Source organism: Chamaea fasciata, unplaced genomic scaffold (assembly GCF_029207755.1).
Source record: "Chamaea fasciata isolate MVZ Bird 193981 ecotype frontalis unplaced genomic scaffold, bChaFas1.0.hap1 SCAF_5, whole genome shotgun sequence".
In the NCBI taxonomy this organism is placed as follows: domain Eukaryota; kingdom Metazoa; phylum Chordata; class Aves; order Passeriformes; family Sylviidae; genus Chamaea; species Chamaea fasciata.
This window is the reverse complement of record NW_027094090.1, coordinates 74,246,419-74,260,636: the sequence shown is the minus strand read 5'-3', so window position 1 is coordinate 74,260,636 and position 14,218 is coordinate 74,246,419. Positions and strand designations below refer to the sequence as shown.

At 42.0% G+C, this 14,218-nt stretch overlaps 1 pseudogene; it reads left to right on the top strand.

Annotated features, from left to right (window-relative positions):
* The first annotated feature begins 410 nt into the window (after nucleotides 1-410).
* Nucleotides 411-12,992, top strand: LOC136290037 (aldo-keto reductase family 1 member B1-like; annotated as a pseudogene).
* The last annotated feature ends 1,226 nt before the right edge of the window (nucleotides 12,993-14,218 follow it).

Genomic DNA, 14,218 nt, shown 5'->3' with positions numbered 1-14,218 from the left:
ATAGGTGGCCAAACAAAGCTTTGTGGCATCTTCTGGTGATGTGTTCAGGGCAGGTGAGATGAGAAAAGGTTTTGGGGCATTGTGCCAGCTCCCCCAAATACCACTTCTCTTGCAGAAAAGTGGAGACCATGACGTATACAAACACCTGCAACTTCAGCCAACGCAAAATTGCCAAAATTGTCGTGACAAGCTCACTCAATAAATTCATGAGGAGCCTGCAATCAGTTTTTAAGTTATTTGAAGGGTGAGATATAACAAAATCCCTGCCTCCTCTTGTTGCAGCACTTCTGCCCATATTTTCCTTGTCTGTAGCCAGTCAGCAGGCAGGAGGGAGGGGCAAAGCTGATTTAAAAGGTTTTGCAAGAGATGCATAGCCTGTCCTTGCCTGTGGTGCTGGGAAGAGGCTGCACATGGCCACTTACCTGGAGCTGCCCAGGATGCCCGTCCTGGGACTGGGGACCTGGCAGGTACCTGCTGCAGCTGGGGACCTCTGGTCAGTCTGGTGACACCAGCAGATTGCTGAGAATCACATTAGATTTTTTTTTCAGCAATCTCATCTTCTCATCAGGGGAATGCAGCAAATCCTCTGTGCCATATTTCCTTTTGAAATATCTCAGGTAATGCAGATGTTTATTCCCAGCCTTCAGGAAATCTTTGTAGCGAGTGGAGGTAGTCAAGTAGGTACAATATTTTTCTGAGCTATGGAAAAAAAAATTACATGCTACAAAAGTAAAAACTTCTGCCCAGCTCATTTTTCTTTGTATTTTGGGCCCCTTCCCTTCCCTTCCCTTCCCTTCCCTTCCCTTCCCTTCCCTTCCCTTCCCTTCCCTTCCCTTCCCTTCCCTTCCCTTCCCTTCCCTTCCCTTCCCTTCCCTTCCCTTCCCTTCCCTTCCCTTCCCTTCCCTTCCCTTCCCTTCCCTTTTTTGGTAATGGATATTGATATCCCAGCATGTCACGTAGGTGTCATCTTTGGTGAGTGTGTGTAGATATAGGAACTTAAGGGGCAATAAGTAGATTTGGAAATGGGAATTCACAATAATTCCTTAGAGACTGAGCGTAAATTATTTTTATTGGCAGCAGATGAGTATGCAGCACTTTGCAGGAATATAAGTGGCTCTTTTACCTGCAAATGTTACCTAATGGACTTAGGTAAGAAAGAGTAGGTTGAAGAATATACTGAATTATAAATGCAAAAGGAGTCTAGAAATGAGCTGAAAATTTTAAGAAACTGATTTTCTTAACAAAGATAAAAAGAATTAAAGAGTAGATTTTCCCCTGGATCTGAGACTGGGAACAAAATATGTCAAATCCCAACTTCCCAGCTCCATGAAACACTTTTCTGGTCACCATAAAAATATCTCAAATTCTTACCATGTTTTTGGGTCAGTTGTTGCTAATCAGCATCTATCTTTATGTGCACAAACGGGGGTGAGTTTGCTTAACCCTTTCAGTCTTTATTTTTCTGATGACAAAGCACACTAAGAAGCCTCAAGTAATTCAAGTAGGCTTTAAAAACCAAAGTGTGCCTTGCGGGGGGCTCTTAGGGTACAAGGCTGTGATGGGGGAGCTTTCTGCAAGAACCTGTTAAGTTGCCAATAAAAAACGCTTAGGACTAAAGAGAAGAAAAATTTTGGGCACACGATCCCTGCCGCCACAAAACAGTGTCTTCTGTTATGTAATGAAAATGTGCCCCAAGCCCATGGTGATTATTTCATTAAAGCTATTTGATTTCAAGGCTCCCACAGCAGCCTCAGCATTTCAGTGCAGGAACAGGGCCTCCCCTTTACCTGGAGGCTGTGACTCGAAGCTGGGCTCAGTGAGCGCCTTGTAAAACAAAACAATGGATTATTTTTTCTGAAAAACATTTCACATGACAGAATTTTGTGTAATCTCAGGGTATGCTGTTGCCTTTGCTCTCCATGGGCTCCTCCCCTGAGAAGCTATACCAATGGCTCCTGCATGGCAGCTTTCCCAAGCTGCAGCAGGACCCAGAGATGAGGTGCTCCAAAAATTCCAGAATTTGGCCACTGTTAGCCTGCTTCCCCATGCCTGCCTCCCCATGCAGGCTCATGTGTAGGAAGGGATGGCATGGGGAAAGGCACTGCAAAAAAGAAAACCTGTAAAACTTTCAACTGGCTTGTTAGTTGTGTGTAGCTTTGTGGGGGAAAAAAAATTGCTGTGTTTTCTCTGTTTTTGTTGTTGTTAATTTAGGTGAACCAACTCAACATCCTTTGACTGGAAAAACTTGGAGAAGTGATATAATTTAAAAAAAAAAAAAAGTAGGATGTGGTCATGGTTTTGAATCACGTTTCTGTTTTGAGTGCCATTTTCTGGATTCAGTCATCAAACAGCTCTTTAGTGGCTCCAAGCCAAGAATCTGAAGTGGTTTATTTTACTTTTAAGTACCAAGTGTGTATTTTACCCAGGAGGTGGCACTGTCTGTAGTGTTTTGAGTGTCCTCACCTCCCTGTCCTGTGTCAACAAGAGCTGGATTGTTTTTGTGCAAGGCCAGCACGCATTCCGGAGGTGATTGGTTTCCTCGTGTCACCTGTATGTCACAGTAAAGTTGCTTTTAATTTCTGGGGAAATTAGAATTTATTTCAAGATAGCCTTGTGTCTCAAGGTGAACTTCCAATCCTTAGAAAAGGGCGGATCAGCTCAGACGCCTCAACAGTGGCTCCCTTTGCCATTTGATTTCACAAAAGTAATGAAAGCCAGATCCAGACTGGAATACCTCGTTATTCGGGGGCTTAAAAACGCCAGATTTGCAGAACAGCAAACTTCTTAATCTGCTATTTGGCAAATCACTGGCTTCTCTTCTGGTTTCAGTCTCTGCAGGGAGCAGCAAGGGACGCAGTGAAGTTTGCCATCGATGTTGGGTACCGCCACTTCGACTGTGCCTACATGTACCAGAACGAGAGCGAGATCGGGGATGCGCTGAGACAAAAAAATGAGGAGGGCGTGGTGACGCGAAAAGAGCTCTTTATTGTCAGCAAGGTGTGTACTTGGATAATGTTTCTCACGTGGTGCCAAGCTCTAGGGAGGAGAGACAAAGCCCCGACATGGAAAGTGACACGGGATGAAGCTGAAAATTAACTCCTCTCTGTCAGGGCAAAGCAATTCGTGGATGGGGGGGGTGGTGGGGGTGGTGGTGTGAAGGAATGGGTCAACCCCTGAGAAACAAAAGGCTTGGTTTGAGAGGGGTTTTTTTTTGTAGTCCATATCCATTGTCAGCCATGGAGACAGGAACTGAGGCCGTGCTCTCGGTGGCCTCTGGGACAGGAAGCAGGGCTATTGTTTTCGTGGTCGCTCCCGCTGCGCCGCCGGCCTCAGCCTGTCAGCTCCTGTATGTTATGCTTTATTTTGTTTTTTCCCCCAACAACAATGGTAGGAAAAATAAAGTAACTTCTATCTGCTGGAAGCTGGCGGGTCGATTTTCACCAGCTTCACTTATTTTCTTTGTTTTAATTGTTGCAATAATTGATAGGATTTCAGAGTATCCTGTTCTCATTTTACTTATTTAACAGTATCACAGATAAATTAAGGTGCCTCAAGTGGCGCTTCCTCAAGTTCAGAAGGTGTGCCAGCCACATCCTGAGCTGCCTCTGTGTCATGTGTTTCCCTGCCAGGGATGCTCTGCCATTGTGAGGGCAGGAGAGCAGCTCCCAGGTTTTGTGCTCCCCCACAGCTGTGGTCCACCTTCCACGAGAGATCCTTGGTGAAGGAGGTGTGCCAGAAAACACTCGCTGCCCTCCAGCTGGATTATTTGGATCTCTACCTGATGCACCCCCCTATGGGATTCAAGGTATTGCAACTTTAAGTCCTGGGATCCATCTGTCAGGGGTCTGCCCATTTTGCCTTTGGGACCAGACATGTCTTTAGTACTCTCCAAGGAGGAGTGTTGGTAAACCTTGTTAGGACATAATGATAAAACACTGCAGGGAGAGCCCAGGAGGAAAGGTAAGGTCATGACTGCTTAAACTAAGTCTTGTAGTACAAAAACCACCTTATTTTTCCCTGCACATCATTTTCAAGTAATGGATCAAATTTCCATCCAGTTCACATTCCTCTTACAGTGTGGGGTTTGGCTGCCACTTCCTTACCAAGAATCAAACATGTGAACTATTTAGTTCCGATTTTTCTCCTCTCTCTCTAGGCCCAGGTTAAATTAATCCTGGTTCCCCCATTGTATCACCTCCCTGGCCTTCTCCAAACCTGAGGCACACAGAGGTGCCTGCCCTTCCTCTGCCTGCAGGACAGGGTCCCAAGAGACAGATTTTCTTGAAGATTTCTCTGTTGGTACAGGTTACTCATTTTAGTCATGTCTCACCCCACCACTGAGCACGATCTCCAGCTCAGTGTCTTCAGCTCCGCTCGCTTGCCCAAATTGCTATGTGATTTCTTTAAGTACTTGTAATTCAGCTGACCTTAATATTGCTTTTCTTTTTGTGCTGATAGTCAGGAGAGGAGCTATTTCCTGCAGATGGTAACGGCATGATCATTCCCAGTGATACAGATTTTCTGGATATGTGGGAGGTACACTCATTTACAGGCCAAAAATATCTTGCTAGTTTGAAATAACAACCTGAAAACTCTACGCTCTCCAACTCTAAGCTGTGGGAATTGTTCTGAGAGAATTTCTAACATCAAGTATTCAACATTGCTGATTTCTCTGTGTCGTTGGGCTCCTTTTTGTGTCACTGTGCCAAAATTTAGGTATTTTTATATTTACTGCTTACTGAACTGGCTGAGTTGGCATGACAAGAAGAAATCTTTGACTCTGTGTGTAGCCTGCAGCAGGTTGAGCTAACAAATGCTGTCACTCTCATGCCTACCCCAATCTCTGGGCAATTTCTGGTGGCTTTAGTTGTGGCCATACTCAACTCGTTGCATCTGAGCTGTCCAGACACCAGGAAAGCCAACATGCCTGCACCAATGTACCAGAGCACTCAGATTTCTGTCTCTAGAAGGTAGTGGAACTTGGCCCAAGTCCTTTGCTAAGCCCTGTGTGCAGCACAGGCTGCGTGGGAGACCAGGCTTGGGCGCGAGTTCAAATTCCTGCCTGGCCAATAGTTTGGGCTTCCTTTCCCTTCCACTCCCACCATGTGCTCAGCACAGCCAGGCCAAATCTGGTAAGAAACTCACCAGAGTCAGAAGAATTCCCTGATGCTTTTTGCCTTCTGTCAGATGAAGAATTTTTGTTGTTCATCTAAAGGAAAAAAGTGCTGCCTATGACAGCAACTTCAAATGAAAATTATTTCTGCTTTGGAACAAGGGGATCTTGTGCTCTAAAGGCTGGTGGTAGGTTATTTTCCCGTTTCTTTTCTGCTGGATTTGACAATATAATTAGGGCTGTCTGGCTGTTTTATTCTCATTAGTGTGAAAGAAAATTGGTGATGGAGGGGGAACACAGTGCTGCTTATCCTAAAATCCAACAGCTAAATGGAACATCTCTCTTTGGAAAGTAATCAGTGTTGATCACCATTATCCATGCTGTTCCAGCTGTCTTCTAACAGTTCCTTGTTCAGCTGTTCTGTTCCAAAGAAGGTGCTTTTTACTATGGGATGATTATTTGGTTAGCTGAGGAATTACCCTGAAAGTATTTCTTTCATCCATGTGAAGGTCTGCCTGGGGATAGTATTTCAAAATAGTCATATTTTGCTGAAATAATACTAGTTTAGGAATTGTGTGAATGTTGCTGTTATTTATCTGTATGGTGACACATGATGTGAGATCCTGAGTCTGTTCACGTGCTGTTCTCACAGCACAGCACAGGAGGAATTTTAGGAATTCCAGGAAGGTTTTTACCACTCAAGTTTTTGTGTGGGCATTTTTTCTACATAATAATGAAAGAACCTAGTGGGAAGTGTGGTTCTGTGGTGTTTCTAGGCTATGGAAGAGCTCGTGGATGTGGGGACGGTGAAAGCTATTGGAGTCTCCAACTTCAACTGCAAACAGATCAATCGGCTCGTGAGCAAACCAGGCTTAAGACACAAACCTGCATATAATCAGGTAAATTGTCCTCCAGCTCCTCAGTACTGACATCACACCTGTCTGGGGTGCTGCACAGGATGGAACATCTCTTAGAAGTCCCTTAAAAACCCCACACCTGCAAAAAGAACCACCTTTTCCAAGGTGATGTGGCACTTGGTAGGTCACCACAGTGATGGTAAACCTTGAAGTTCCTTCTGGGAGGTAAAAGCTAATTTTTTTTTTTTTTTTTTTTTTTTTTTTTTTTTTTTTTTTTTTAGATTGAGAGCCGCCCCATCTTCCTCAGGAAGAGCTGATTAAGTTTTGCCAATCCAAAGGGATCTCTGTCACTGCATATTGTCCCCTTGGAGCACCCAACTGGCCAGGGTAAGAATGTTATGTGAGATTTCTTTCTTCGATGTAAACTGGAGTCAATGCAGTAAAGCAGTCCTAGGATGTGGATGAAACCTCAGAGTAAAGCTACTGTAATTAGAAAAAGATTTACTAACTCATTAAAAATCACACCCACAGAAACCTCACACTTATGGTGATAATGAGTTCACTACAGTTTTATATTTCCAAGAAAAATGATCAATTGGTTGATGAAAGCAGAAAATAGAATTCTTAACTGAGCTTTGGTGAGCTTATTAAATGTGTAGGAGAATTTCTGAACCACCCCCCCTGCCCCCCAACAAACCAAACAAAAAACCAAAGCAGCAGATGCTTATGGAAATAAGCATCTTTGAAATAGAAACTATGGAAATAGCAACTTTGCAGTCCTGCTGAGACAAAGGGATTCAGTTTTTAAATGGCTAAGTTGCAGAAATTTTGCCTTTACTTCCATTTTCATGGCTTTCTCTGACCCAGGACAGGGTGTTTGCCAGAGCAGCTGTGCTTATAAAGGACAAGATGAAATTCTTGGGATCTGGATCAAAGAAATTCCCAGCCTGATCCCAGGCTGGACATAAACATCTTACAGTGACCTGTTTTTAGTAGAAACTACAGGCCTCTCCTTGTGTGCTCACTTGTTATAAAATGAAAGACTGAAGGCGGGAACTGAAGTAATGAGATATTAAAGTGTTAAAAAGCAAGGTTATGCTTTTTAATCATGTAAATAGTTATGATACAGGGCTTGAGGGAGAAGACAATGGGTCATTCAGCTACTGAAGTCTGTTTTTTATTTTCACAGGTCCAAGCCTGACCATATTTCCCTTTTTGATGATCCTCAAATTAAGGAAATTGCACTCAAGCACAACAAAACCCCAGCTCAGGTTAATACTAGTCAGACTTATTTTCCCTGCTGACATGTATACTTCCTACTTGTGCTAAAGTAACTATTTACAGAGGTATTATGGAATAATAATATGGAGTTCCAGCTTGTCTTGTGTGCAGTTTGATGCTTTAGAAAAATATTCGCTGTACTTTAGTTTTAGTTATGGACTGAAGATTACCAGTGGCTTTGGGCTTTACCTGGCACACTGGCTGCCTTTCCACACAGCATCCCTGCCAATCCTGAACTCTTCCTCAATGCACTCCTTTGTTGTCACCTCAGCTTCAGAGCTGGATAAGGACTTAATGAGCTCATGTGGTAATTAGGAAGGGTTTAGGTAGTGCTTCTCCTCTGTGAACCCTGACTACCAGTAGAGCTGCTCAGTATAACCATGCAGGCAGCTTTGGTTTTCAGCTTTCAGAAGACAGGCAGCACTTCTCATCTGTAAATTCCCTATGTGTTCCTGCAGGTGCTTATCTGCCTCCAGATTCAAAGAAATGTGAGTGTAATTCCCAAATCTGTCACTCCACAGCATATTGAAGAAAATTTTAAGGTAAGAGGGTCCCTTACAGAGTCATTAATGGTATTAAACTAAATGGGAAAAAAACCCCACTCTGCCAATGGTACAACCCACCCATCTCAAACTTACACTGGCAAGACCTTTGTCAGATACCACACAGGTTATTACTTCTTTATGAATGCATAAAGTCACTTAGAAAGTAAGTTCATTAGAACAGTCAGGTAAGAGTCAAACTCTCCCACCTTGTGGTACAACCATGATGCCTGCAGACCCCACCAGCACTGTAAGCTGACAACATTTATTCATTGCAGTCCCTGCATGGGTGCCCGCTGCGCACCTCCTGGTGCTTCAGCCTGCTTTTGGTATTCTTTCTGCAAATAAACTTCCTTGTCTCACTGAAAAACTCAACCAAGCTGAAGTAACCCAGCTGTTTGGGTCCTTCATGCAGGTGTTTGACTTCGAACTGACTAAAGAGGAGATGCAGACCCTCCTTGGTTTCAAGCAGCGCTATCGCATCTGTGCATTAAGAGAGTGAGTACCTCTGCCTCCTCCAGGCTTTATGAGGATTGGGTTAGCACTGGATATCCTCTTCATAGACACTATTTGATAGCCCAACTTCAAAATAAAAAGAGAGGGAGCCTTAGCCAACACCTGGTCACATCTGCTGGAACTTCACACTCAGGTTTACTAAAGCATTGCCTGCCCTGTACACGTTGGGAACACTGGGATTGCTGCAGGCACAATGTTCTTAAGATATCCTGTACTGGATGCAGACCAAACTGATGTCTGAAAATCAAAATCAGCTGGAAATTCCAAAAGAAATAAGCAGCCATTTCCCCCCCATTTTCTTTGGGACAGTCAGAGTAAATAAACTCCATTTTAAGAATGAGAGTTGTAAGGGGTTTTTTTGAAGGGAAGAGCTGTGCCTATGTACTCCTGCCAATGTTATTAAGGCAGCGCCTAGATAACAGAATGGTTACAGACTCACCAAGATCTGCATTTTATTGAGATTTCCCAGGTTACCCACTTGTCTAACAGGATCCTGGGGACTTGGGAGTTCCCAAGAGAGAGGTTTAGTATCTCTGGGAATTTGGCAATTTCAGCTGAGCAAAAGATACATTATGCTTTGAGAAGGAGATCACTGATAAATGTGAAGGTTAAAGCAGACAACCGTGTTTTTAATGTAGTTCAGTTTTAGCTCTTTTACCAGGGAAAAAAAAAGCTTTTCCTTTAATCTACATCCTTAAAATGTCTTAATCATGCTCTCTTTTTCTAGATGCAAAAATCACAAGGACTATCCTTTTTCTGAAGACTGTCATAGGCATCAGCTTCAGATCCTCCAGGGATCCAGACCATTTATTGTTATTTCAAGGAAGTTGCAGTAGTTTGTGTATTAATTCATGATAGAAGGGGAATATGTATTAAGAAATGTGAGAAGGTAAATCACAGGCATTCTCAAGAGTCATCTTTGAACATAGATACATTTGCTTCCCTTTTTATCAGCCAGTTATATCAGTCCTTTTATCTGCTCTTGTAACACAGTTTTCAGTTGCAGCAAAATATATATTCTCTCTCAATTTAGGAATGATAATGAAGTTTAATAAACCCATATATTGGGATTAGGGAAAAGCAGTCTTTCTCATAACTATAAATCCTGACAAAGTTCAGAAAAAAATTAAATTCTCTGATTAGTTATGGACAAAACAGTCCATACTGTTATGGACATAAGTTATGGACTTTTGGACAAACAGTCAATACCTACAGTATCTTTTAATTATCAGTACAAGACAATCCATTTAACATCAGAAGACTTTAATGGCATGAGATGCTGCTTGAGATGCTGAGTTCAGTAATTTCAGTGTGACAGGCTGAAAGCTCTATAGAGAACACTGCTGAATTATGATTCAGGAGCTCTTTTCTTAACAAGGTTTCCTATTTATGAACTGCTAAAAACTAATAAACTACTAGGAGATTTGTATGTTTGGTTTAGAGTACCATGCAAGAGTTTATAAATACTGCCTTTATCAGTAGAAAGGTTGCAGCTGAGACTGTGAATCTCTCCTAGAAAATCCAAAGTCTGATAAAGGAGACACACAAGAATTATTTTGTTTGGCAACTGTCATATTTTGCAAGCAGAAAAGCTGGGCAGCTTCACAGAAGCAAACAGTAGATTTTCACTCTCCTGTACTGTTCCATAGGTACTATTTGCTTGTGTTTTGACTCAAAGGATGTCTCTGGTTTAAAAAAAAAAAAAAAAAGTCAGTGCTGCTGCAGCCCTTGCTGGTGTTTTAATGAGGTGTCTGTTAATCAAGACTTACTCTTAAACTCTAACACTTGACTCAAAACTCCTGTACTTGCTTTAGGCTCTTGCAGCCCAGGATAAGAACAATGTGGCTCAGCATCGCATGCAGAGAAGGACAGTTGTGTAATTAATGGTCAGGACTAGGGTACACACTTTTTGGATATCCTTGTCCAATTGATTTTCTATGTAGTTGATAAAGGAAATGCTATCTTTGAGCTACTTCAGACTTTTCCAAGACGTTTGAGTAACAGGTGTCCTAGAAACAACAGGGCAAATTCCCATCAAATTGGATTTCCTACAGTAACTCTTCTAAAGGCAGAGGTCTGAAAAATCTATCAGGAATTGACACTGAACAGATATAATACAGTGATATGGACAGGAAGGTGCCTGTAATGGGCATTCTCTTTTCTTCTCCTCCTGAACATGCTACATTTAAAAGGCCAGTTGCAGGATATCATCCTACATGCACTCAGAAAGTCAACTCAGTGAAAGGTGCTCTGCTCCAAGGTATTCAGCCTGTGGTCACTTGTCCACCTACAGCAGCAGCATACTTTAAGGCTGTAGCATAGAGCCTGTCTTGAAATATTCTCTACTTCATAGGAATTTTCTAACCACATTCCAATTTAATCACAGCTCTCAGACTTGAAGCTATTTACAGGATGTTTATAGACTGTGGTAGGCAGGAAGTCAGACTAGATGATCACAGTAGCCATATAATAGTAAAAAATTCAAAACAAGTTAGAAGCCAGAGATTGTGCATTTGTTTCAGAGACAATAGATCTTTTTCAGCTGCACAGACTTTGGTAAAGGTAAAAGGAGAAGAATTTGGGTGGTGTCAGTTACTGGGAAATAAAGCCCTCCTGTTTTGCAGCAGAGTTACAACGTGCCTTTCTAGAAGAGAGTTGCTGCCTCACAGCAAACACAGCCCTGAGCCTGCTGCCAGGAGCTGGATGGAAAGGTTTATAGTATCCCAAAATGATTTTCAGTTTCTACCAGCTGTGCAGCAGTGCTCTTACACCAAACCCACACATACATCATTCCTAGTCAGCAGCGACATTATCTGTGCCTATGAACCCAGTAAAATGAGAACACCTTAGCTTAGCATTTTGTCTTTGTATCACACTGTGTTGTTCCATGACTTCAGCTTTTTATTGTGGAGTTCATCCATTCTGGTAGAGTCAAGCCTCATGAAAAGTTCCAAAGGGGCTGGGTGAAAAAAGTAAAATGTTATGTCTGTGTTTTGGACGGAAAATCGGATAATGCAGGTCATGAACAATAGGTAAAAATCCAAAACTCTTTGCAGATCAATGCTGCTCAAGGTTTCCATCCATGGTAATTCCAAGCTCTCTCCGATTGAGCTCAACATCGTTCAAAAGCAAACTGAATGAGAAGCCAAAGACAATCAGATACAAACCTATTTCATGAACTTTTTGCATGCAATTCTGCACAAGAAGTACTGGTCCTTGCCTTCCTCTGTATCTTAAAAAAAAGACTTACAAAGACTGATTAGGATAATCATTGGCCTTGGAATAATTTATACAGATGGAAATTAAGTAGACTAAGACTTTCCTTGACCTGACACCAGTACAAGGAGTTGTGCCAGATGTTTACCAACCCTGGAGCAGCTTGCAAAGTATGACTAGAAATAGACCAGTTGTTATTTCCTCCACTGAAAAACCCAGTAGAATCAAATGAATCTATCAGCAAATCAGCCTGAGACAAATAAGAGATGGCAATTTTTCACAAACTGTAAGTGTGAAGCATCATGCCCTTGGAACGTAACAGATTCAGAAGGTAACTGAACAACAAAGAGGTAACTGATGGCTGTTAAACATTAAAGAACATAAGCTGCTGTCAGAATATTTAAATAACACTCTGCTGCAATGCTCAATTTACACATCTTCAGCAACTTATTTTGACCACAGCTGGAGACAAGATGGAATATGTAGGTACTCAGTCTGATTCACTTCAGCTGTTCTTATGAGCAACTACCAGCTGGCTTGTCATCAGGCCTGTTTCAGTTTAGAAAAGCTTGATTTTGCATTTAGCATTTTTTTTTTAAAAAATACGGAGGTTTGTAGATGTTTGCATTCGTGGTCCTGTACCACGCACTTTAATAAGTTAAAATGCAAGAGCAATGTGGCCTATTTAAGAGTTTTAAGAGCTGCCTCACAGCTAAAATAAACAAGGTCCTGCAAGAATAAGACAGGGCTCTGTATTTTTAAAGAAACGAAGGACAAGGCAGAAATGACAAATAGTTACTGACTGTTTGTAGATGACACACTAGGGGGGTATTAAGTGATTGTAATGAAAGTAATTTGTCCCAAAAGCAAAAGACAACTAGAAATCTGGAGTATCTTCAACACAGTGAATACAGTTTAAAATCAAGAGACAGGATTTTCTTTTCCAGTTTTGTATACTGTAGTTTCCTGTGCCCCAGTTTTCACAACTCTGAAACAAGTGCATTCCATAGCATTTGTGCAGTCTTGTGAGCTCAGCAAGAGGAGAGGTCCTGTCTCCTTTTTCCCTGAGGGAAGCAAATAGCAAGTTAGAGAGCATCATATGAAAAGTGATTCCAGCCAGGCAGGACTATGTATTTGTGTTCCAATAGCAGAAGTAAAGCTATTTTCTCTCAAGAAGAACATCAACTGCAACCTAAAACAAACATGCTGTGCTTGTCAGACCTTCAACCAGCAAAATGCCAATTCCAAATACTTCCTGTATTCTCCTCTACCACACACAAAAAAAAACCAAACCCTTGTAAGAACAGTATCTTGCCTTCTCTAATGAGCTAAACAATTGCTGATTTTCCTTGCATGTTTTTCCTGATAAATCAGTTAATCATTATTCTTTGCTACCACGTAAATGATCTGTCCTGTGAGAGCCATTTTATTTTAAACGTGAAATAAAGGCTTGCTAATCTGGTAACATCTGGAGCAATGAGTGCAACTGGAAGTGAAACAAGTTTTGTGCAAGTACTAATTTTACCAGTTCCAAGGACATGTTTTTTTTCTGTTAGCTGCTCTTACTCTTTCCTGTAGGCTGGCAATCCTCTTCCCAGGGTGTGCTACAGTATCACACTAGCTCAACTGCTGCAGCAGAGTCTCCAGAATGTCTAGAAAGAGGCTGACAAGGTGGAGATGAACTACAAGTTCTTAAATTAAGAACACAAAACAAAACACAACCAACTTTGCATTGAAAGAGCTACAAGATTGTATTTGTCCTTAAAAATGTCTTTGATCAGAAACCCAGAGATCTGTCAAATCACAATACACAAACAAATGCTGTGGACAGTTTCAGCAGGAAGAGCTCAGTTAGCTGGAATGCTGAGCTCCAGATATGGAACTCTTTGATCTTTCCACTTTACCTTTTAGGAGATGAAAGGAAATCTCTGCTCTTGTAGGCAGAGAGTATGGCACAAGCATGGGGGTACAACAGACTGTATTTTACTGTAACAATTCCTGGATCAACCTAGACTAAAGGAAGACTGCCTCTTCCTCTATCTCAGTCTTAATTATATCTACCCTTGGAGAAGCAATCCAAAACCATGAAAGGTGACAGGGTTTCCTGTCACTCCCTTCCCATGCTTTCTAACAACAGCCTGTCTTCTGATCAAGCTTGTGCATCATCACCCCTGCACTCAGGTGCTTCTCCGTTTTCCCTTTATTCCCGCTCTGATACTTCACCAAGATCCAAAGCCCTCTGCTGGCTAACTGCTGCACTGTGTCCCAGAACGACCCTTTCCAAATTCCTTCCCACTAAGTCATCCAGCGAAATACAGAGAGAGCCTGTTACAATGCCACTCCACCCCAAGTGTGCTCGCTGCTCTCCCTTCGGCTGTGCAGCAGTCTGTCTTCCAAGTAGTCTCCAGTAAAATTTCTACTTTCAGAATGGAAAATTTCAGGCACAAACTTTATGAAAGTTACGGTGAAATGAAAACAGAGGAAGCTAACAGAACCTGATGTACTATTTTGGAAACCCTGACCTCAGTGTAATTTCTTGCCAGAACACACTTGTCACAAAAATGTTATTTGCAAGCAAGTCAACATTGCCCCAAATAGTTTTCTGTCACAGCTCAGACTAAGCAAAGAACATCAGCTCTTCTGGCTCTTTTAGATGCCTAAGGGCTTTTGTTTATCACATTAGAGATTCCCAA